The sequence below is a fragment of the Capricornis sumatraensis genome, chromosome 12, assembly GCF_032405125.1.
Source record: "Capricornis sumatraensis isolate serow.1 chromosome 12, serow.2, whole genome shotgun sequence".
In the NCBI taxonomy this organism is placed as follows: Eukaryota; Metazoa; Chordata; class Mammalia; order Artiodactyla; family Bovidae; genus Capricornis; species Capricornis sumatraensis.
Window position 1 is genome coordinate 3,705,795 of NC_091080.1, and position 21,922 is coordinate 3,727,716.

Below are 21,922 nucleotides of genomic sequence, written 5' to 3' on the forward strand. Positions count from 1 at the left end.
ACAGGAAAGGCGAGAGGAACTCCATGGTCGTACCACCATTCCAAGAGTCCCCCACATGTCTCAGTGCATTCCAGAGGAACCTCTTTGCCTTGCACTGGCTCATCTTTCACGCCGAGGATCGACTCACACCACGGTGGCACGTGGGACAGCCCTGTGGGAAAGCCTCGAGGGAAAGCCTCGAGGGAAAACCACAGATCCTTTGATCCACGCGACGGGAAGCGTGACATTGCTGCTACAGCCTGGAAGGAAAGCGCACGTGCATGCCCCCACTCGAGACGAGGCCTGACTCCCCTGGGGAGACTCCAGAAGTACCCAAAGATCCATGTCAGCCCCTGAGAGGAATCCTCGGTTCCGGCCCTGACTCCACACAAGGTTTTTGGCCCCGGTATCGACGGGAGAGGAATCCCGAGAGGCCCCCTAGCAACTCGCATGGGGACTGGCCTCTCCTGAGCCCACCATGGCGGGTCCCTGAGGTCCCCGTCGTAACTCGAGAACACCTGTCGCAACTCGAGAAAATCCAGGAAGTTCTCCCTTCCAGGCGAGATGAGGCCTATTTCCGATGAGGCCTCTGGAGACAAATGACACCTAACCTCTGGAACTTCGAAAGGGTCTTTCACACCCTTGCTGCAACTCAAGAAGTTCACCGCCGTACCCGTCTCTACTCGAGAGGAAGCACGATGGTCCCGCCCACATCCAGAGGAGCCCCGTTTCCCCCTCGTAGCTCGAGATGAGGGATCCTTTCCCTGCTTTCAACGGGAAAGAATTCCCGGCGTTCCCGTCGCATCTCAAGAGGAGGCACTCTCAACAGGAAAGGCGAGAGGAACTCCATGGTCGTACCACCATTCCAAGAGTCCCCCAGATGTCTCAGTCCATTCCAGAGGAGCCTCTTTGCCCTGCACTGGCTCATCTTTCACGCCGAGGATCGACTCACACCACGGTGGCACGTGGGACAGCCCTGTGGGAAAGCCTCGAGGGAAAGCCTCGAGGGAAAACCACAGATCCTTTGATCCACGCGACGGGAAGCGTGACATTGCTGCTACAGCCTGGAAGGAAAGCGCACGTGCATGCCCCCACTCGAGACGAGGCCTGACTCCCCTGGGGAGACTCCAGAAGTACCCAAAGATCCATGTCAGGCCCTGAGAGAAATCCTCGGTTCCGGCCCTGACACCACACAAGGTTTTTGCCCCAGTATCGACGGGAGAGGAATACCGAGAGGCCCCCTAGCAACTCGCATGGGGACTGGCCTCTCCTGAGGCCACCAGGGCGTGTCCCTGAGGTCCCCGTCGTGACTCGAGAACACCTGTCGCAACTCGAGAAAATCCAGGAAGTTCTTCCTTCCAGGCGAGATGAGGCCTATTTCCGATGAGGCGTTTGGAGACGAATGACACCTAACCTCTGGAACTTCGAAAGGGTCTTTCACACCCTTGCTGCAACTCAAGAAGTTCAGCGCCATACCCGTGTCCACTCGAGAGGAAGCACGATCGTCCCGCCCACATCCAGAGGAGCCCCGTTTCCCCCTCGTAGCTCGAGATGAGGGATCCTTTCCCTGCTTTCAAGGGGAAAGAATTCCCGGCGTTCTCGTCGCATCTCAAGAGGAGGCACTCTCAACAGGAAAGGCGAGAGGAACTCCATGGTCGTACCACCATTCCAAGAGTCCACCAGATGTCTCAGTCCATTCCAGAGGAGCCTCTTTGCCCTGCACTGGCTCATCTTTCACGCCGAGGATCGACTCACACCACAGTGGCACGTGGGACAGCCCTGTGGGAAAGCCTCGAGGGAAAGCCTCGAGGGAAAACCACAGATCCTTTGATCCACGCGACGGGAAGCGTGACATTGCTGCTACAGCCTGGAAGGAAAGCGCACGTGCATGCCCCCACTCGAGACGAGGCCTGACTCCCCTGGGGAGACTCCACAAGTACCCAAAGATCCATGTCAGCCCCTGAGAGGAATCCTCGGTTCCGGCCCTGACTCCACACAAGGTTTTTGGCCCCGGTATCGACGGGAGAGGAATCCCGAGAGGCCCCCTAGCAACTCGCATGGGGACTGGCCTCTCCTGAGGCCACCACGGCGGGTCCCTGAGGTCCCCGTCGTAACTCGAGAACACCTGCCGCAACTCGAGAAAATCCAGGAAGTTCTCCCTTCCAGGCGAGATGAGGCCTATTTCCGATGAGGCCTCTGGAGACAAATGACACCTAACCTCTGGAACTTCGAAAGGGTCTTTCACACCCTTGCTGCAACTCAAGAAGTTCACCGCCGTACCCGTCTCCACTCGAGAGGAAGCACGATGGTCCCGCCCACATCCAGAGGAGCCCCGTTTCCCCCTCGTAGCTCGAGATGAGGGATCCTTTCCCTGCTTTCAACGGGAAAGAATTCCCGGCGTTCCCGTCGCATCTCAAGAGGAGGCACTCTCAACAGGAAAGGCGAGAGGAACTCCATGGTCGTACCACCATTCCAAGAGTCCCCCAGATGTCTCAGTCCATTCCAGAGGAGCCTCTTTGCCCTGCACTGGCTCATCTTTCACGCCGAGGATCGACTCACACCACGGTGGCACGTGGGACAGCCCTGTGGGAAAGCCTCGAGGGAAAGCCTCGAGGGAAAACCACAGATCCTTTGATCCACGCGACGGGAAGCGTGACATTGCTGCTACAGCCTGGAAGGAAAGCGCACGTGCATGCCCACACTCGAGACGAGGCCTGACTCCCCTGGGGAGACTCCACAAGTACCCAAAGATCCATGTCAGCCCATGAGAGGAATCCTCGGTTCCGGCCCTGACTCCACACAAGGTTTTTGGCCCCGGAATCGACGGGAGAGGAATCCCGAGAGGCCCCCTAGCAACTCGCATGGGGACTGGCCTCTCCTGAGGCCACCACGGCGGGTCCCTGAGGTCCCCGTCGTAACTCGAGAACACCTGCCGCAACTCGAGAAAATCCAGGAAGTTCTCCCTTCCAGGCGAGATGAGGCCTATTTCCGATGAGGCCTCTGGAGACAAATGACACCTAACCTCTGGAACTTCGAAAGGGTCTTTCACACCCTTGCTGCAACTCAAGAAGTTCACCGCCGTACCCGTCACCACTCGAGAGGAAGCACGATGGTCCCGCCCACATCCAGAGGAGCCCCGTTTCCCCCTCGTAGCTCGAGATGAGGGATCCTTTCCCTGCTTTCAACGGGAAAGAATTCCCGGCGTTCCCGTCGCATCTCAAGAGGAGGCACTCTCAACAGGAAAGGCGAGAGGAACTCCATGGTCGTACCACCATTCCAAGAGTCCCCCAGATGTCTCAGTCCATTCCAGAGGAACCTGTTTGCCCTGCACTGGCTCATCTTTCACGCCGAAGATCGACTCACACCACGATGGCACGTGAGACAGCCCTGTGGGAAAGCCTCGAGGGAAAGCCTCGAGGGAAAACCACAGATCCTTTGATCCACGCGACGGGAAGCGTGACGTTGCTGCTACAGCCTGGAATGAAGGCGCACGTGCATGGCCCCACTCGAGACGAGGCCTGACCCCCCTGGGGAGACTCCAGAAGTACCCAAAGACCCATGTCAGCCCCTGAGAGGAATCCTCGGTTCCGGCCCTGACTCCACAGAAGGATTTTGGCCCCGGTATCGACGGGAGAGGAATCCCGAGAGGCCCCCGAGCAACTCGCATGGGGACTGGCCTTTCCTGAGGACACCAGGGCGGGTCCCTGAGGTCCCCGTCGTAACTCGAGAACACCTGCCTCAACTCGAGAAAATCCAGGAAGTTCTCCCTTCCAGGCGAGATGAGGCCTATTTCCGATGAGGCGTCTGGAGACTAATGATACCGAACCTCTGGAACTTCGAAAGGGTCTTTCACACCCTTGCTGCAACTCAAGAAGTTCACCGCCATACCCGTCTCCACTCGAGAGGAAACACGATGGTCCCGCCCACATCCAGAGGAGCCCCGTTTCCCCCTCGTAGCTCGAGATGAGGGATCCTTTCCCTGCTATCAACGGGAAAGAATTCCCGGCGTTCCCGTCGCATCTCAAGAGGAGGCACTCTCATCAGGAAAGATGAGAGGAACTCTATGGTCGTACCACCATTCCAAGAGTCCCCGAGATTTCTCAGTCCATTCCAGAGGAACCTCTTTGCCCTGCACTGGCTCATCTTTCACGCCGAGGATCGACTCACACCATGGTGGCACGTGGGACAGCCCTGTGGGAAAGCCTCGAGGGAAAGCCTCGAGGGAAAACCACAGATCCTTTGATCCACGCGACGGGAAGCATGACATTGCTGCTACAGCCTGAAGGAAAGCGCACGTGCATGCCCCCACTCGAGACGAGTCCTGACTCCCCTGGGGAGACTCCAGAATTACCCAAAGATCCATGTCAATCCCTGAGAGGAATCCTCGGTTCCGGCCCTGACTCCACACAAGGTTTTTGGCCCCGGTATCGACGGGAGAGGAATCCCGAGAGGCCCCATAGCAACTAGCATGGGGACTGGCCGTTCCTGAGGCCACCAGGGCGGGTCCCTGAGGTCCCAGTTGTAAATCGAGAACACCTGCCGCAACTCGAGAAAATCCAGGAAGTTCTCCTTTCCAGGCGAAATGAGGCCTATTTCCGATGAGGCGTGTGGAGACTAATGACACCTAACCTCTGGAACTTCGAAAGGGTCTTTCACACCCTTGCTGCAACTCAAGAATTTCACCGCCATACCCGTCTCCACTCGAAAGGAAGCACGATGGTCCTGCCCACATCCAGAGGAGCCCCGTTTCCCCCTCGTAGCTCGAGATGAGGGTTCCTTTCCCTGCTTTCAACGGGAAAGAATTCCCGGCGTTCCCGTCGCATCTCAAGAGGAGGCACTCTCAACAGGAAAGGCGAGAGGAACTCCATGGTCGTACCACCATTCCAAGAGTCCCCCAGATGTCTCAGTCCATTCCAGAGGAACCTGTTTGCCCTGCACTGGCTCATCTTTCACGCCGAGGATCGACTCACACAACGGTGGCACGTGAGACAGCCCTGTGGGAAAGCCTCGAGGGAAAGCCTCGAGGGAAAACCACAGATCCTTTGATCCACGCGACGGGAAGCGTGACATTGCTGCTACAGCCTGGAAGGAAGGCGCACCTGCATGCCCCCACTCGAGACGAGGCCTGACCCCCTGGGGAGACTCCAGAAGTACCCAAAGACACATGTCAGCCCCTGAGAGAAATCCTCGGTTCCGGCCCTGACTCCACAGAAGGATTTTGGCCCCGGTATCGACGGGAGAGGAATCCCGAGAGGCCCCCGTGCAACTCGCATGGGGACTGGCCTTTCCTGAGGACACCAGGGCGGGTCCCTGAGGTCCCCGTCGTAACTCGAGAACACCTGCCGCAACTCGAGAAAATCCAGGAAGTTCTCCCTTCCAGGCGAGATGAGGCCTATTTCCGATGAGGCGTCTGGAGACTAATGACACCTAAACTCTGGAACTTCGAAAGGGTCTTTCACACCCTTGCTGCAACTCAAGAAGTTCACCGCCATACCCGTCTCCACTCGAGAGGAAACACGATGGTCCCGCCCACATCCAGAGGAGCCCCGTTTCCCCCTCGTAGCTCGAGATGAGGGATCCTTTCCCTGCTATCAACGGGAAAGAATTCCCGGCGTTCCCGTCGCATCTCAAGAGGAGGCACTCTCAACAGGAAAGATGAGAGGAACTCCATGGTCGTATCACCATTCCAAGAGTCCCCGAGATTTCTCAGTCCATTCCAGAGGAAACTCTTTGCCCTGCACTGGCTCATCTTTCACGCCGAGGATAGACTCACACCATGGTGGCACGTGGGACAGCCCTGTGGGAAAGCCTCGAGGGAAAGCCTCGAGGGAAAACCACAGATCCTTTGATCCACGCGACGGGAAGCATGACATTGCTGCTACAGCCTGGAAGGAAAGCGCACGTGCATGCCCCCACTCGAGACGAGTCCTGACTCCCCTGGGGAGACTCCAGAAGTACCCAAAGATCCATGTCAGCCCCTGAGAGGAATCCTCGATTCCGGCCCTGACTCCACACAAGGTTTTTGGCCCCGGTATCGACGGGAGAGGAATCCCGAGAGGCCCCCTAGCAACTAGCATGGGGACTGGCCGTACCTGAGGCCACCAGGACGGGTCCCTGAGGTCCCCGTCGTAACTCGAGAACACCTGCCGCAACTCGAGAAAATCCAGGAAGTTCTCCCTTCCAGGCGTGATGAGGCCTATTTCCGATGAGGCGTCTGGAGACTAATGACACCGAACCTCTGGAACTTCGAAAGGGTCTTTCACACCCTTGCTGCAACTCAAGAAGTTCACTGCCATACCCGTCTCCACTCGAGAGGAAGCACGATGGTCCCGCCCACATCCAGAGGAGCCCCGTTTCCCCCTCGTAGCTCGAGATGAGGGATCCTTTCCCTGCTTTCAACGGGAAAGAATTCCCGGCGTTCCCGTCGCATTTCAAGAGGAGGCACTCTCAACAGGAAAGGCGAGAGGAACTCCATGGTCCTACCACCATTCCAAGAGTCCCCCAGATGTCTCAGTCCAATCCAGAGGAACCTCTTTGCCCTGCACTGTCTCATCTTTCACGCCGAGAATCGACTCACACCACGGTGGCACGTGGGACAGCCCTGTGGGAAAGCCTCGAGGGAAAACCACAGATCCATTGATCCACGCGACGGGAAACGAGACATTGCTGCTACAGCCTGGAAGGAAAGCGCAAGTGCATGCCCCCACTCGAGACAAGGCCTGACTCCCCTGGGGAGACTCCAGAAGTACCCAAAGATCCATGTCAGCCCCTGAGAGGAATCCTCGGTTCCGGCCCTGACTCCACACAAGTTTTTTGGCCCCGGTATCGACAGGAGAGGATTCCTGAGAGGCCCCCGAGCAACTCGCATGGGGATTGGCCTTTCCTGAGGCCACCAGGGCGGGTCCCTGAGGTCCCCGTCGTAACTCGAGAACACCTGCCGCAACTCGAGAAACTTCAGGAAGTTCTCCCTTCCAGGCGAGATGAGGCCTATTTCCGATGAGGCGTCTGGAGACTAATGACACGGAACCTCTGGAACTTCGAAAGGGTCTTTCACACCCTTGCTGCAACTCAAGAAGTTCACCGCCATATCCGTCTCCACTCGAGAGGAAACATGATGGTCCCACCCACATCCAGAGGAGCCCCGTTTGCCCCTCGTAGCTCGAGATGAGGGATCCTTTCCCTGCTATCAACGGGAAAGTATTTTCGGCGTTCCCGTCGCATCTCAAGAGGAGGCACTCTCAACTGGAAAGACGAGAGGAACTCCATGGTCGTACCACCATTCCAAGAGTCCCCCAGATGTTTCAGTCTATTCCAGAGGAACCTCTTTGCCCTGCACTGACTCATCTTTCATGCCGAAGATCGACTCACACCACGGTGGCACGTGGGACAGCCCTGTGGCATAGCCTCGAGGGAAAGCCTAGAGGGAAAACCACTGATCCTTTGATCCACGCGACGGGAAGCGTGACATTGCTGCTACAGCCTGGAAGGAAAGCGCACGTGCATGCCCCCACTCGAGACGAGGCCTGACTCCCCTGGGGAGACTCCAGAAAGACCCAAAGATCCATGTCAGCCCCTTAGAGGAATCCTCCGTGCCGGCCCTGACTCCACACAAGGTTTTAGGCCCCGGTATCGACTGGAGAGGAATCCCGAGAGGCACCCTAGCAACTCGTATGGGGACTGGAGTTTCCTGAGGCCACCAGGGCTTGTCCCTCACGTCCCCGTCGTAACTCGAGAACACCTGCCGCAACTCGAGAAAATCCAGGAAGTTCCCCGTTCCAGGCGAGATGAGGCCTATTTCCGATGAGGCGTCTGGAGTCTAATGACAGCTAATCTCTGGGACTTCAAAAGGGTCTTTCACACCCTTGCTGCAACTCAAGAAGTTCACCGCCATACCCGTCTCCACTCGAGAGGAAGCACGATGGTCCCGCCCACATTCAGAGGAGCCCCGTTTCCCCCTCGTAGCTCGAGATGAGGGATCCTTTCCCTGCTTTCAACAGGAAAGAATTCCCGGCGTTCCCGTCGCATCTCAAGAGGAGGAACTCTCAACAGGAAAGGCGAGAGGAACTCCATGGTCGTACCACCATTCCAAGAGTCCCCCAGATGTCTCAGTCCATTCCAGAGGAACCTCTTTGCCCTGCACTGGCTCATCTTTCACGCCGAGGATCGACTCACACCACGGTGGCACGTGGGACAGCCCTGTGGGAAAGCCTCGAGGGAAAACCACAGATCCTTTGATCCACGCGACGGGAACCGTGACATTGCTGCTACAGCCTGTAAGGAAAGCGCACGTGCATGCCCCCACTCGAGACGAGGCCTGACTCCCCTGGGGAGACTCCAGAAGTACCCAAAGATCCATGTCAGCCCCTGAGAGGAATCCTCGGTTCCGGCCCTGACTCCACACAAGTATTATGGCCCCGGTATCGACGGGAGAGGAATCCCGAGAGGCCCCCTAGGAACTCGCAAGGGGACTGACCTTTCCTGAGGCCACCAGGGCGGGTTCCTGAGGTCCCCGTCGTAACTCGAGAACACATGCCGCAACTCGAGAAAATCCAGGAAGTTCTCCCTTCCAGGCGAGATGAGGCTTATTTCCGATAAGGCGTCTGGAGACTAATGACACGGAACCTCTGGAACTTCGAAAGGGTCTTTCACACCCTTGCTGCAACTCAAGAAGTTCACCGCCATATCCGTCTCCACTCGAGAGGAAACATGATGGTCCCGCCCACATCCAGAGGAGCCCCGTTTGCCCCTCGTAGCTCGAGATGAGGGATCCTTTCCCTGCTATCAACGGGAAAGTATTTTCGGCGTTCCCGTCGCATCTCAAGAGGAGGCACTCTCAACAGGAAAGACGAGAGGAACTCCATGGTCGTACCACCATTCCAAGAGTCCCCCAGATGTCTCAGTCCATTCCAGAGGAACCTCTTTGCCCTGCACTGGCTCATCTTTCACGCCGAGGATCGACTCACACCACGGTGGCACGTGGGACAGCCCTGTGGGAAAGCCTCGAGGGTAAACGACAGATCCTTTGATCCACGCGACGGGAAGCGTGACATTGCTGCTACAGCCTGGAAGGAAAGCGCACGTGCATGCCCCCACTCGAGACGAGGCCTGACTCCCCTGGGGAGACTCCAGAAGTACCCAAAGATCCATGTCAGCCCCTGAGAGGAATCCTCGGTTCCGGCCCTGACTCCACACAAAGTTTTTGGCCCCCATATCGACGGGAGAGGAATCCCGAGAGGCCCCCGAGCAACTCGCATGGGGACTGGCCTTTCCTGAGGCCACCAGGGCGGGTCCCTGAGGTCCCCGTCGTAACTCGATAACACCTGCCGCAACTCGAGAAAATCCAGGAAGTTCTCCCTTCCAGGCGAGATGAGGCCTATTTCCGATGAGACGTCTGGAGACTAATGACACCGAACCTCTGGAACTTCGAAAGGGTCTTTCACACCCTTGCTGCAACTCAAGAAGTTCACCGCCATACCCGTCTCCACTCGAGAGGAAACACGATGGTCCCGCCCACATCCAGAGGAGCCCCGTTTCCCCCTCGTAGCTCGAGATGATGGATCCTTTCCCTGCTATCAACGGGAAAGAATTCCCGGCGTTCCCGTCGCATCTCAAGAGGAGGCACTCTCAACAGGAAAGATGAGAGGAACTCCATGGTCGTACCACCATTCCAAGAGTCCCCGAGATTTCTCAGTCCATTCCAGAGGAAACTCTTTGCCCTGCACTGGCTCATCTTTCACGCCGAGGATTGACTCACACCACGGTGGCACTTGGGACAGCCCTGTGGGAAAGCCTCGAGGGAAAGCCTCGAGTGAAAACCACAGATCCTTTGATCCACGAGCCGGGAAGCGTGACATTGCTGCTACAGCCTGGAAGGAATGCGCATGTGCATGCCCCCACTCGAGACGAGGCCTGACTCCCCTGGGGAGACTCCAGAAGTACCCAAAGATCCATGTCAGCCCCTGAGAGGAATCTTCGGTTTCGGCCCTGACTCCACACAAGGTTTTTGGCCCCGGTATCGACGGGATAGGAATCCGGTGAGGCCCCCTAGCCACTCGCATGGGGACTGGCCTCTCCTGTGGCCACCACGGCGGGTCCCTGAGGTCCCCGTCGTAACTCAAGAACACCTGCCGCAACTCGAGAAAATCCAGGAAGTTCTCCCTTCCAGGCGAGATGAGGCCTATTTCCGATGAGGCGTCTGGAGTCTAATGACAGCTAATCTCTTGGACTTCAAAAGGGTCTTTCACACCCTTGCTTCAACTCAAGAAGTTCACCGCCATACCCGTCTCCACTCGAGAGGAAGCACGATGGTCCCGCCCACATCCAGAGGAGCCCCGTTTCCCCCTCGTAGCTCGAGGTGAGGGATCCTTTCCCTGCTTTCAACAGGAAAGAATTCCCGGCGTTCCCGTCGCATCTCAAGAGGAGGAACTCTCAACAGGAAAGGCGAGAGGAACTCCATGGTCGTACCACCATTCCAAGAGTCCCCCAGATGTCTCAGTCCATTCCAGCGGAACCTCTTTGCCCTGCACTGGCTAATCTTTAATGCCGAGGATCGACTCACACCACTGTGGCACGTGGAACAGCCCTGTGGGAAAGCCTCGAGGGAAAACCACAGATCCTTTGATCCACGCGACGGGAACCATGACATTGCTGCTACAGCCTGTAAGGAAAGCGCACGAGCATGCCCCCACTCGAGACGAGGCCTGACTCCCCTGGGGAGACTCCAGAAGTACCCAAAGATCCATGTCAGCCCCTGAGAGGAATCCTCGGTTCCGGCCCTGACTCCACACAAGTATTTTGGCCCCGGTATCGACGGGAGAGGAATCCCGAGAGGCCCCCTAGGAACTCGCAAGGGGACTGACCTTTCCTGAGGCCACCAGGGCGGGTCCCTGAGGTCCCCGTCATAACTCGAGAACACCTGCCGCAACTCGAGAAAATCCAGGAAGTTCTCCCTTCCAGGCGAGATGAGGCCTATTTACGATGAGGCGTCTGGAGACTAATGACACGGAACCTCTGGAACTTCGAAAGGGTCTTTCACACCCTTGCTGCAACTCAAGAAGTTCACCGCCATAACCGTCTCCACTCGAGAGGAAACATGATGGTCCCGCCCACATCCAGAGGAGCCCCGTTTGCCCCTCGGAGCTCGAGATGAGGGATCCTTTCCCTGCTATCAACGGGAAAGTATTTTCGGCGTTCCCGTCGCATCTCGAGAGGAGGCACTCTCAACAGGAAAGACGAGAGGAACTCCATGGTCGTACCACCATTCCAAGAGTCCCCGAGATTTCTCAGTCCATTCCAGAGGAACCTCTTTGCCCTGCACTGGCTCATCTTTCACGCCGAGGATCGACTCACACCACGGTGGCACGTGGGACAGCCCAGTGGGAAAGCCTCGAGGGAAAACCACAGATCCTTTGATCCACGCGACGGGAATCGTGACATTGCTGCTACAGCCTGGAAGGAAAGCGCACGTGCATGCCCCCACTCGAGACGAGGCCTGACTCCCCTGGGGAGACTCCAGAAGTACCCAAAGATCCATGTCATCCCCTGAGAGGAATCCTCGGTTCCGGCCCTGACTCCACACAAAGTTTTTGGCCCCGGTATCGACGGGAGAGGAATCCCGAGAGGCCCCCGAGCAACTCGCATGGGGACTGGCCTTTCATGAGGACACCAGGGCGGGTCCCTGAGGTCCCCGTCGTAACTCGAGAACACCTGCCGCAACTCGAGAAAATCCAGGAAGTTCTCCCTTCCAGTCAAGATGAGGCCTATTTCCGATGAGACGTCTGGAGACTAATGACACCGAACCTCTGGAACTTCGAAAGGGTCTTTCACACCCTTGCTGCAACTCAAGAAGTTCACCGCCATACCCGTCTCCACTCGAGAGGAAACACGATGGTCCCGACCACATCCAGAGGAGCCCCGTTTCCCCCTCGTAGCTCGAGATGAGGGATCCTTTCCCTGCTATCAACGGGAAAGAATTCCCGGCGTTCCCGTCGCATCTCAAGAGGAGGCACTCTCAACAGGAAAGATGAGAGGAACTCCATGGTCGTACCACCATTCCAAGAGTCCCCGAGATTTCTCAGTCCATTCCAGAGGAAACTCTTTGCCCTGCACTGGCTCATCTTTCACGCCGAGGATCGACTCACACCACGGTGGCACGTGGGACAGCCCTGTGGGAAAGCCTCGAGGGAAAGCCTCGAGGGAAAACCACAGATCCTTTGATCCACGCGACGGGAAGAATGACATTGCTGCTACAGCCTGGAAGGAAAGCGCACGTGCATGCCCCCACTCGAGACGAGGCCTGACTCCCCTGGGGAGACTCCAGAAGTACCCAAAGATCCATGTCAGCCCCTGAGAGGAATCCTCGGTTCCGGCCCTGACTCCACACAAGGTTTTTGGCCCCGGTATCGACGGGAGAGGAATCCCGAGAGGCCCCCTAGCAACTAGCATGGGGACTGGCCGTTCCTGAGGCCACCAGGGCGGGTCCCTGAGGTCCCCGTCGTAACTCGAGAACAGCTGCCGCAACTCGAGAAAATCCAGGAAGTTCTCCTTTCCAGGCGAAATGAGGCCTATTTCTGATGAGGCGTCTGGAGACTAATGACACCTAACCTCTGGAACTTCGAAAGGGTCTTTCACACCCTTGCTGCAACTCGAAAATTTCACCGCAATACCCGTCTCCACTCGAGAGGAAGCACGATGGTCCCGCCCACATCCAGAGGAGCCCCGTTTCCCCCTCGTAGCTCGAGATGAGGGATCCTTTCCCTGCTTTCAACGGGAAAGAATTCCCGGCGTTCCCGTCGCATCTCAAGAGGAGGCACTCTCAACAGGAAAGGCGAGAGGAACTCCATGGTCGTACCACCATTCCAAGAGTCCCCCAGATGTCTCAGTCCATTCCAGAGGAACCTGTTTGCCCTGCACTGGCTCATCTTTCACGCCGAGGATCGACTCACACAACGGTGGCACGTGAGACAGCCCTGTGGGAAAGCCTCGAGGGAAAGCCTCGAGGGAAAACCACAGATCCTTTGATCCACGCGACGGGAAGCGTGACATTGCTGCTACAGCCTGGAAGGAAAGCGCACGTGCATGCCCCCACTCGAGACGAAGCCTGACCACCCTGGGGAGACTCCAGAAGTACCCAAAGATCCATGTCAGCCCCTGAGAGGAATCCTCGGTTCCGGCCCTGACTCCACAGAAGGATTTTGGCCCCGGTATCGACGGGAGAGGAATCCCGAGAGGCCCCCGAGCAACTCGCATGGGGACTGGCCTTTCCTGAGGACACCAGGGCGGGTCCCTGAGGTCCCCGTCGTAACTCGAGAACACCTGCCGCAACTCGAGAAAATCCAGGAAGTTCCCCGTTCCAGGCGAGATGAGGCCTATTTCCGATGAGGCGTCTGGAGTCTAATGACAGCTAATCTCTGGGACTTCAAAAGGGTCTTTCACACCCTTGCTGCAACTCAAGAAGTTCACCGCCATACCCGTCTCCACTCGAGAGGAAGCACGATGGTCCCGCCCACATTCAGAGGAGCCCCGTTTCCCCCTCGTAGCTCGAGATGAGGGATCCTTTCCCTGCTTTCAACAGGAAAGAATTCCCGGCGTTCCCGTCGCATCTCAAGAGGAGGAACTCTCAACAGGAAAGGCGAGAGGAACTCCATGGTCGTACCACCATTCCAAGAGTCCCCCAGATGTCTCAGTCCATTCCAGAGGAACCTCTTTGCCCTGCACTGGCTCATCTTTCACGCCGAGGATCGACTCACACCACGGTGGCACGTGGGACAGCCCTGTGGGAAAGCCTCGAGGGAAAACCACAGATCCTTTGATCCACGCGACGGGAACCGTGACATTGCTGCTACAGCCTGTAAGGAAAGCGCACGTGCATGCCCCCACTCGAGACGAGGCCTGACTCCCCTGGGGAGACTCCAGAAGTACCCAAAGATCCATGTCAGCCCCTGAGAGGAATCCTCGGTTCCGGCCCTGACTCCACACAAGTATTATGGCCCCGGTATCGACGGGAGAGGAATCCCGAGAGGCCCCCTAGGAACTCGCAAGGGGACTGACCTTTCCTGAGGCCACCAGGGCGGGTTCCTGAGGTCCCCGTCGTAACTCGAGAACACATGCCGCAACTCGAGAAAATCCAGGAAGTTCTCCCTTCCAGGCGAGATGAGGCTTATTTCCGATAAGGCGTCTGGAGACTAATGACACGGAACCTCTGGAACTTCGAAAGGGTCTTTCACACCCTTGCTGCAACTCAAGAAGTTCACCGCCATATCCGTCTCCACTCGAGAGGAAACATGATGGTCCCGCCCACATCCAGAGGAGCCCCGTTTGCCCCTCGTAGCTCGAGATGAGGGATCCTTTCCCTGCTATCAACGGGAAAGTATTTTCGGCGTTCCCGTCGCATCTCAAGAGGAGGCACTCTCAACAGGAAAGACGAGAGGAACTCCATGGTCGTACCACCATTCCAAGAGTCCCCCAGATGTCTCAGTCCATTCCAGAGGAACCTCTTTGCCCTGCACTGGCTCATCTTTCACGCCGAGGATCGACTCACACCACGGTGGCACGTGGGACAGCCCTGTGGGAAAGCCTCGAGGGTAAACGACAGATCCTTTGATCCACGCGACGGGAAGCGTGACATTGCTGCTACAGCCTGGAAGGAAAGCGCACGTGCATGCCCCCACTCGAGACGAGGCCTGACTCCCCTGGGGAGACTCCAGAAGTACCCAAAGATCCATGTCAGCCCCTGAGAGGAATCCTCGGTTCCGGCCCTGACTCCACACAAAGTTTTTGGCCCCCATATCGACGGGAGAGGAATCCCGAGAGGCCCCCGAGCAACTCGCATGGGGACTGGCCTTTCCTGAGGCCACCAGGGCGGGTCCCTGAGGTCCCCGTCGTAACTCGATAACACCTGCCGCAACTCGAGAAAATCCAGGAAGTTCTCCCTTCCAGGCGAGATGAGGCCTATTTCCGATGAGACGTCTGGAGACTAATGACACCGAACCTCTGGAACTTCGAAAGGGTCTTTCACACCCTTGCTGCAACTCAAGAAGTTCACCGCCATACCCGTCTCCACTCGAGAGGAAACACGATGGTCCCGCCCACATCCAGAGGAGCCCCGTTTCCCCCTCGTAGCTCGAGATGATGGATCCTTTCCCTGCTATCAACGGGAAAGAATTCCCGGCGTTCCCGTCGCATCTCAAGAGGAGGCACTCTCAACAGGAAAGATGAGAGGAACTCCATGGTCGTACCACCATTCCAAGAGTCCCCGAGATTTCTCAGTCCATTCCAGAGGAAACTCTTTGCCCTGCACTGGCTCATCTTTCACGCCGAGGATTGACTCACACCACGGTGGCACTTGGGACAGCCCTGTGGGAAAGCCTCGAGGGAAAGCCTCGAGTGAAAACCACAGATCCTTTGATCCACGAGCCGGGAAGCGTGACATTGCTGCTACAGCCTGGAAGGAATGCGCATGTGCATGCCCCCACTCGAGACGAGGCCTGACTCCCCTGGGGAGACTCCAGAAGTACCCAAAGATCCATGTCAGCCCCTGAGAGGAATCTTCGGTTTCGGCCCTGACTCCACACAAGGTTTTTGGCCCCGGTATCGACGGGATAGGAATCCGGTGAGGCCCCCTAGCCACTCGCATGGGGACTGGCCTCTCCTGTGGCCACCACGGCGGGTCCCTGAGGTCCCCGTCGTAACTCAAGAACACCTGCCGCAACTCGAGAAAATCCAGGAAGTTCTCCCTTCCAGGCGAGATGAGGCCTATTTCCGATGAGGCGTCTGGAGTCTAATGACAGCTAATCTCTTGGACTTCAAAAGGGTCTTTCACACCCTTGCTGCAACTCAAGAAGTTCACCGCCATACCCGTCTCCACTCGAGAGGAAGCACGATGGTCCCGCCCACATCCAGAGGAGCCCCGTTTCCCCCTCGTAGCTCGAGGTGAGGGATCCTTTCCCTGCTTTCAACAGGAAAGAATTCCCGGCGTTCCCGTCGCATCTCAAGAGGAGGAACTCTCAACAGGAAAGGCGAGAGGAACTCCATGGTCGTACCACCATTCCAAGAGTCCCCCAGATGTCTCAGTCCATTCCAGCGGAACCTCTTTGCCCTGCACTGGCTAATCTTTAATGCCGAGGATCGACTCACACCACTGTGGCACGTGGAACAGCCCTGTGGGAAAGCCTCGAGGGAAAACCACAGATCCTTTGATCCACGCGACGGGAACCATGACATTGCTGCTACAGCCTGTAAGGAAAGCGCACGAGCATGCCCCCACTCGAGACGAGGCCTGACTCCCCTGGGGAGACTCCAGAAGTACCCAAAGATCCATGTCAGCCCCTGAGAGGAATCCTCGGTTCCGGCCCTGACTCCACACAAGTATTTTGGCCCCGGTATCGACGGGAGAGGAATCCCGAGAGGCCCCCTAGGAACTCGCAAGGGGACTGACCTTTCCTGAGGCCACCAGGGCGGGTCCCTGAGGTCCCCGTCATAACTCGAGAACACCTGCCGCAACTCGAGAAAATCCAGGAAGTTCTCCCTTCCAGGCGAGATGAGGCCTATTTACGATGAGGCGTCTGGAGACTAATGACACGGAACCTCTGGAACTTCGAAAGGGTCTTTCACACCCTTGCTGCAACTCAAGAAGTTCACCGCCATAACCGTCTCCACTCGAGAGGAAACATGATGGTCCCGCCCACATCCAGAGGAGCCCCGTTTGCCCCTCGGAGCTCGAGATGAGGGATCCTTTCCCTGCTATCAACGGGAAAGTATTTTCGGCGTTCCCGTCGCATCTCGAGAGGAGGCACTCTCAACAGGAAAGACGAGAGGAACTCCATGGTCGTACCACCATTCCAAGAGTCCCCGAGATTTCTCAGTCCATTCCAGAGGAACCTCTTTGCCCTGCACTGGCTCATCTTTCACGCCGAGGATCGACTCACACCACGGTGGCACGTGGGACAGCCCAGTGGGAAAGCCTCGAGGGAAAACCACAGATCCTTTGATCCACGCGACGGGAATCGTGACATTGCTGCTACAGCCTGGAAGGAAAGCGCACGTGCATGCCCCCACTCGAGACGAGGCCTGACTCCCCTGGGGAGACTCCAGAAGTACCCAAAGATCCATGTCATCCCCTGAGAGGAATCCTCGGTTCCGGCCCTGACTCCACACAAAGTTTTTGGCCCCGGTATCGACGGGAGAGGAATCCCGAGAGGCCCCCGAGCAACTCGCATGGGGACTGGCCTTTCATGAGGACACCAGGGCGGGTCCCTGAGGTCCCCGTCGTAACTCGAGAACACCTGCCGCAACTCGAGAAAATCCAGGAAGTTCTCCCTTCCAGTCAAGATGAGGCCTATTTCCGATGAGACGTCTGGAGACTAATGACACCGAACCTCTGGAACTTCGAAAGGGTCTTTCACACCCTTGCTGCAACTCAAGAAGTTCACCGCCATACCCGTCTCCACTCGAGAGGAAACACGATGGTCCCGACCACATCCAGAGGAGCCCCGTTTCCCCCTCGTAGCTCGAGATGAGGGATCCTTTCCCTGCTATCAACGGGAAAGAATTCCCGGCGTTCCCGTCGCATCTCAAGAGGAGGCACTCTCAACAGGAAAGATGAGAGGAACTCCATGGTCGTACCACCATTCCAAGAGTCCCCGAGATTTCTCAGTCCATTCCAGAGGAAACTCTTTGCCCTGCACTGGCTCATCTTTCACGCCGAGGATCGACTCACACCACGGTGGCACGTGGGACAGCCCTGTGGGAAAGCCTCGAGGGAAAGCCTCGAGGGAAAACCACAGATCCTTTGATCCACGCGACGGGAAGAATGACATTGCTGCTACAGCCTGGAAGGAAAGCGCACGTGCATGCCCCCACTCGAGACGAGGCCTGACTCCCCTGGGGAGACTCCAGAAGTACCCAAAGATCCATGTCAGCCCCTGAGAGGAATCCTCGGTTCCGGCCCTGACTCCACACAAGGTTTTTGGCCCCGGTATCGACGGGAGAGGAATCCCGAGAGGCCCCCTAGCAACTAGCATGGGGACTGGCCGTTCCTGAGGCCACCAGGGCGGGTCCCTGAGGTCCCCGTCGTAACTCGAGAACAGCTGCCGCAACTCGAGAAAATCCAGGAAGTTCTCCTTTCCAGGCGAAATGAGGCCTATTTCTGATGAGGCGTCTGGAGACTAATGACACCTAACCTCTGGAACTTCGAAAGGGTCTTTCACACCCTTGCTGCAACTCGAAAATTTCACCGCAATACCCGTCTCCACTCGAGAGGAAGCACGATGGTCCCGCCCACATCCAGAGGAGCCCCGTTTCCCCCTCGTAGCTCGAGATGAGGGATCCTTTCCCTGCTTTCAACGGGAAAGAATTCCCGGCGTTCCCGTCGCATCTCAAGAGGAGGCACTCTCAACAGGAAAGGCGAGAGGAACTCCATGGTCGTACCACCATTCCAAGAGTCCCCCAGATGTCTCAGTCCATTCCAGAGGAACCTGTTTGCCCTGCACTGGCTCATCTTTCACGCCGAGGATCGACTCACACAACGGTGGCACGTGAGACAGCCCTGTGGGAAAGCCTCGAGGGAAAGCCTCGAGGGAAAACCACAGATCCTTTGATCCACGCGACGGGAAGCGTGACATTGCTGCTACAGCCTGGAAGGAAAGCGCACGTGCATGCCCCCACTCGAGACGAAGCCTGACCACCCTGGGGAGACTCCAGAAGTACCCAAAGATCCATGTCAGCCCCTGAGAGGAATCCTCGGTTCCGGCCCTGACTCCACAGAAGGATTTTGGCCCCGGTATCGACGGGAGAGGAATCCCGAGAGGCCCCCGAGCAACTCGCATGGGGACTGGCCTTTCCTGAGGACACCAGGGCGGGTCCCTGAGGTCCCCGTCGTAACTCGAGAACACCTGCCGCAACTCGAGAAAATCCAGGAAGTTCTCCCTTCCAGGCGAGATGAGGCCTATTTCCGATGAGGCGTCTGGAGACTAATGACACCGAACCTCTGGAACTTCGAAAGGGTCTTTCATACCCTTGCTGCAACTCAAGAAGTTCACCGCCATACCCGTCTCCACTCGAGAGGAAGCACGATGGTCCCGCCCACATCCAGAGGAGCCCCGTTTCCCCCTCGTAGCTCGAGATGAGGGATCCTTTCCCTGCTTTCAACGGGAAAGAATTCCCGGCGTTCCCGTCGCATCTCAAGAGGAGGCACTCTCAACAGGAAAGGCGAGAGGAACTCCATGGTCCTACCACCATTCCAAGAGTCCCCCAGATGTCTCAGTCCAATCCAGAGGAACCTCTTTGCCCTGCACTGTCTCATCTTTCACGCCGAGAATCGACTCACACCACGGTGGCACGTGGGACAGCCCTGTGGGAAAGCCTCGAGGGAAAACCACAGATCCATTGATCCACGCGTCGGGAACCGAGACATTGCTGCTACAGCCTGGAAGGAAAGCGCACGTGCATGCCCCCACTCGAGACAAGGCCTGACTCCCCTGGGGAGACTCCAGAAGTACCCAAAGATCCATGTCAGCCCCTGAGAGGAATCCTCGGTTCCGGCCCTGACTCCACACAAGTTTTTTGGCCCCGGTATCGACAGGAGAGGATTCCTGAGAGGCCCCCGAGCAACTCGCATGGGGATTGGCCTTTCCTGAGGCCACCAGGGCGGGTCCCTGAGGTCCCCGTCGTAACTCGAGAACACCTGCCGCAACTCGAGAAACTTCAGGAAGTTCTCCCTTCCAGGCGAGATGAGGCCTATTTCCGATGAGGCGTCTGGAGACTAATGACACGGAACCTCTGGAACTTCGAAAGGGTCTTTCACACCCTTGCTGCAACTCAAGAAGTTCACCGCCATATCCGTCTCCACTCGAGAGGAAACATGATGGTCCCACCCACATCCAGAGGAGCCCCGTTTGCCCCTCGTAGCTCGAGATGAGGGATCCTTTCCCTGCTATCAACGGGAAAGTATTTTCGGCGTTCCCGTCGCATCTCAAGAGGAGGCACTCTCAACTGGAAAGACGAGAGGAACTCCATGGTCCTACCACCATTCCAAGAGTCCCCCAGATGTTTCAGTCTATTCCAGAGGAACCTCTTTGCCCTGCACTGACTCATCTTTCATGCCGAAGATCGACTCACACCACGGTGGCACGTGGGACAGCCCTGTGGCATAGCCTCGAGGGAAAGCCTAGAGGGAAAACCACTGATCCTTTGATCCACGCGACGGGAAGCGTGACATTGCTGCTACAGCCTGGAAGGAAAGCGCACGTGCATGCCCCCACTCGAGACGAGGCCTGACTCCCCTGGGGAGACTCCAGAAAGACCCAAAGATCCATGTCAGCCCCTTAGAGGAATCCTCCGTTCCGGCCCTGACTCCACACAAGGTTTTAGGCCCCGGTATCGACTGGAGAGGAATCCCGAGAGGCACCCTAGCAACTCGTATGGGGACTGGAGTTTCCTGAGGCCACCAGGGCTTGTCCCTCACGTCCCCGTCGTAACTCGAGAACACCTGCCGCAACTCGAGAAAAGCCAGGAAGTTCTCCGTTCCAGGCGAGATGAGGCCTATTTCCGATGAGGCGTCTGGAGTCTAATGACAGCTAATCTCTGGGACTTCAAAAGGGTCTTTCACACCCTTGCTGCAACTCAAGAAGTTCACCGCCATACCCATCTCCACTCGAGAGGAAGCACGATGGTCCCGCCCACATTCAGAGGAGCCCCGTTTCCCCCTCGTAGCTCGAGATGAGGGATCCTTTCCCTGCTTTCAACAGGAAAGAATTCCCGGCGTTCCCGTCGCATCTCAAGAGGAGGAACTCTCAACAGGAAAGGCGAGAGGAACTCCATGGTTGTACCACCATTCCAAGAGTCCCCCAGATGTCTCAGTCCATTCCAGAGGAACCTCTTTGCCCTGCACTGGCTCATCTTTCACGCCGAGGATCGGCTCACACCACGGTGGCACGTGGGACAGCCCTGTGGGAAAGCCTTGAGGGAAAACCACAGATCCTTTGATCCACGCGACGGGAACCGTGACATTGCTGCTACAGCCTGTAAGGAAAGCGCACGTGCATGCCCCCACTCGAGACGAGGCCTGACTCCCCTGGGGAGACTCCAGAAGTACCCAAAGATCCATGTCAGCCCCTGAGAGGAATCCTCGGTTCCGGCCCTGACTCCACACAAGTATTTTGGCCCCGGTATCGACGGGAGAGGAATCCCGAGAGGCCCCCTAGGAACTCGCAAGGGGACTGACCTTTCCTGAGGCCACCAGGGCGGGTTCCTGAGGTCCCCGTCGTAACTCGAGAACACCTGCCGCAACTCGAGAAAATCCAGGAAGTTCTCCCTTCCAGGCGAGATGAGGCTTATTTCCGATAAGGCGTCTGGAGACTAATGACACGGAACCTCTGGAACTTCGAAAGGGTCTTTCACACCCTTGCTGCAACTCAAGAAGTTCACCGCCATATCCGTCTCCACTCGAGAGGAAACATGATGGTCCCGCCCACATCCAGAGGAGCCCCGTTTGCCCCTCGTAGCTCGAGATGAGGGATCCTTTCCCTGCTATCAACGGGAAAGTATTTTCGGCGTTCCCGTCGCATCTCAAGAGGAGGCACTCTCAACAGGAAAGACGAGAGGAACTCCATGGTCGTACCACCATTCCAAGAGTCCCCGAGATTTCTCAGTCCATTCCAGAGGAACCTCTTTGCCCTGCACTGGCTCATCTTTCACGCCGAGGATCGACTCACACCACGGTGGCACGTGGGACAGCCCAGTGGGAAAGCCTCGAGGGAAAACCACAGATCCTTTGATCCACGCGACGGGAATCGTGACATTGCTGCTACAGCCTGGAAGGAAAGCGCACGTGCATGCCCCCACTCGAGACGAGGCCTGACTCCCCTGGGGAGACTCCAGAAGTACCCAAAGATCCATGTCATCCCCTGAGAGGAATCCTCGGTTCCGGCCCTGACTCCACACAAAG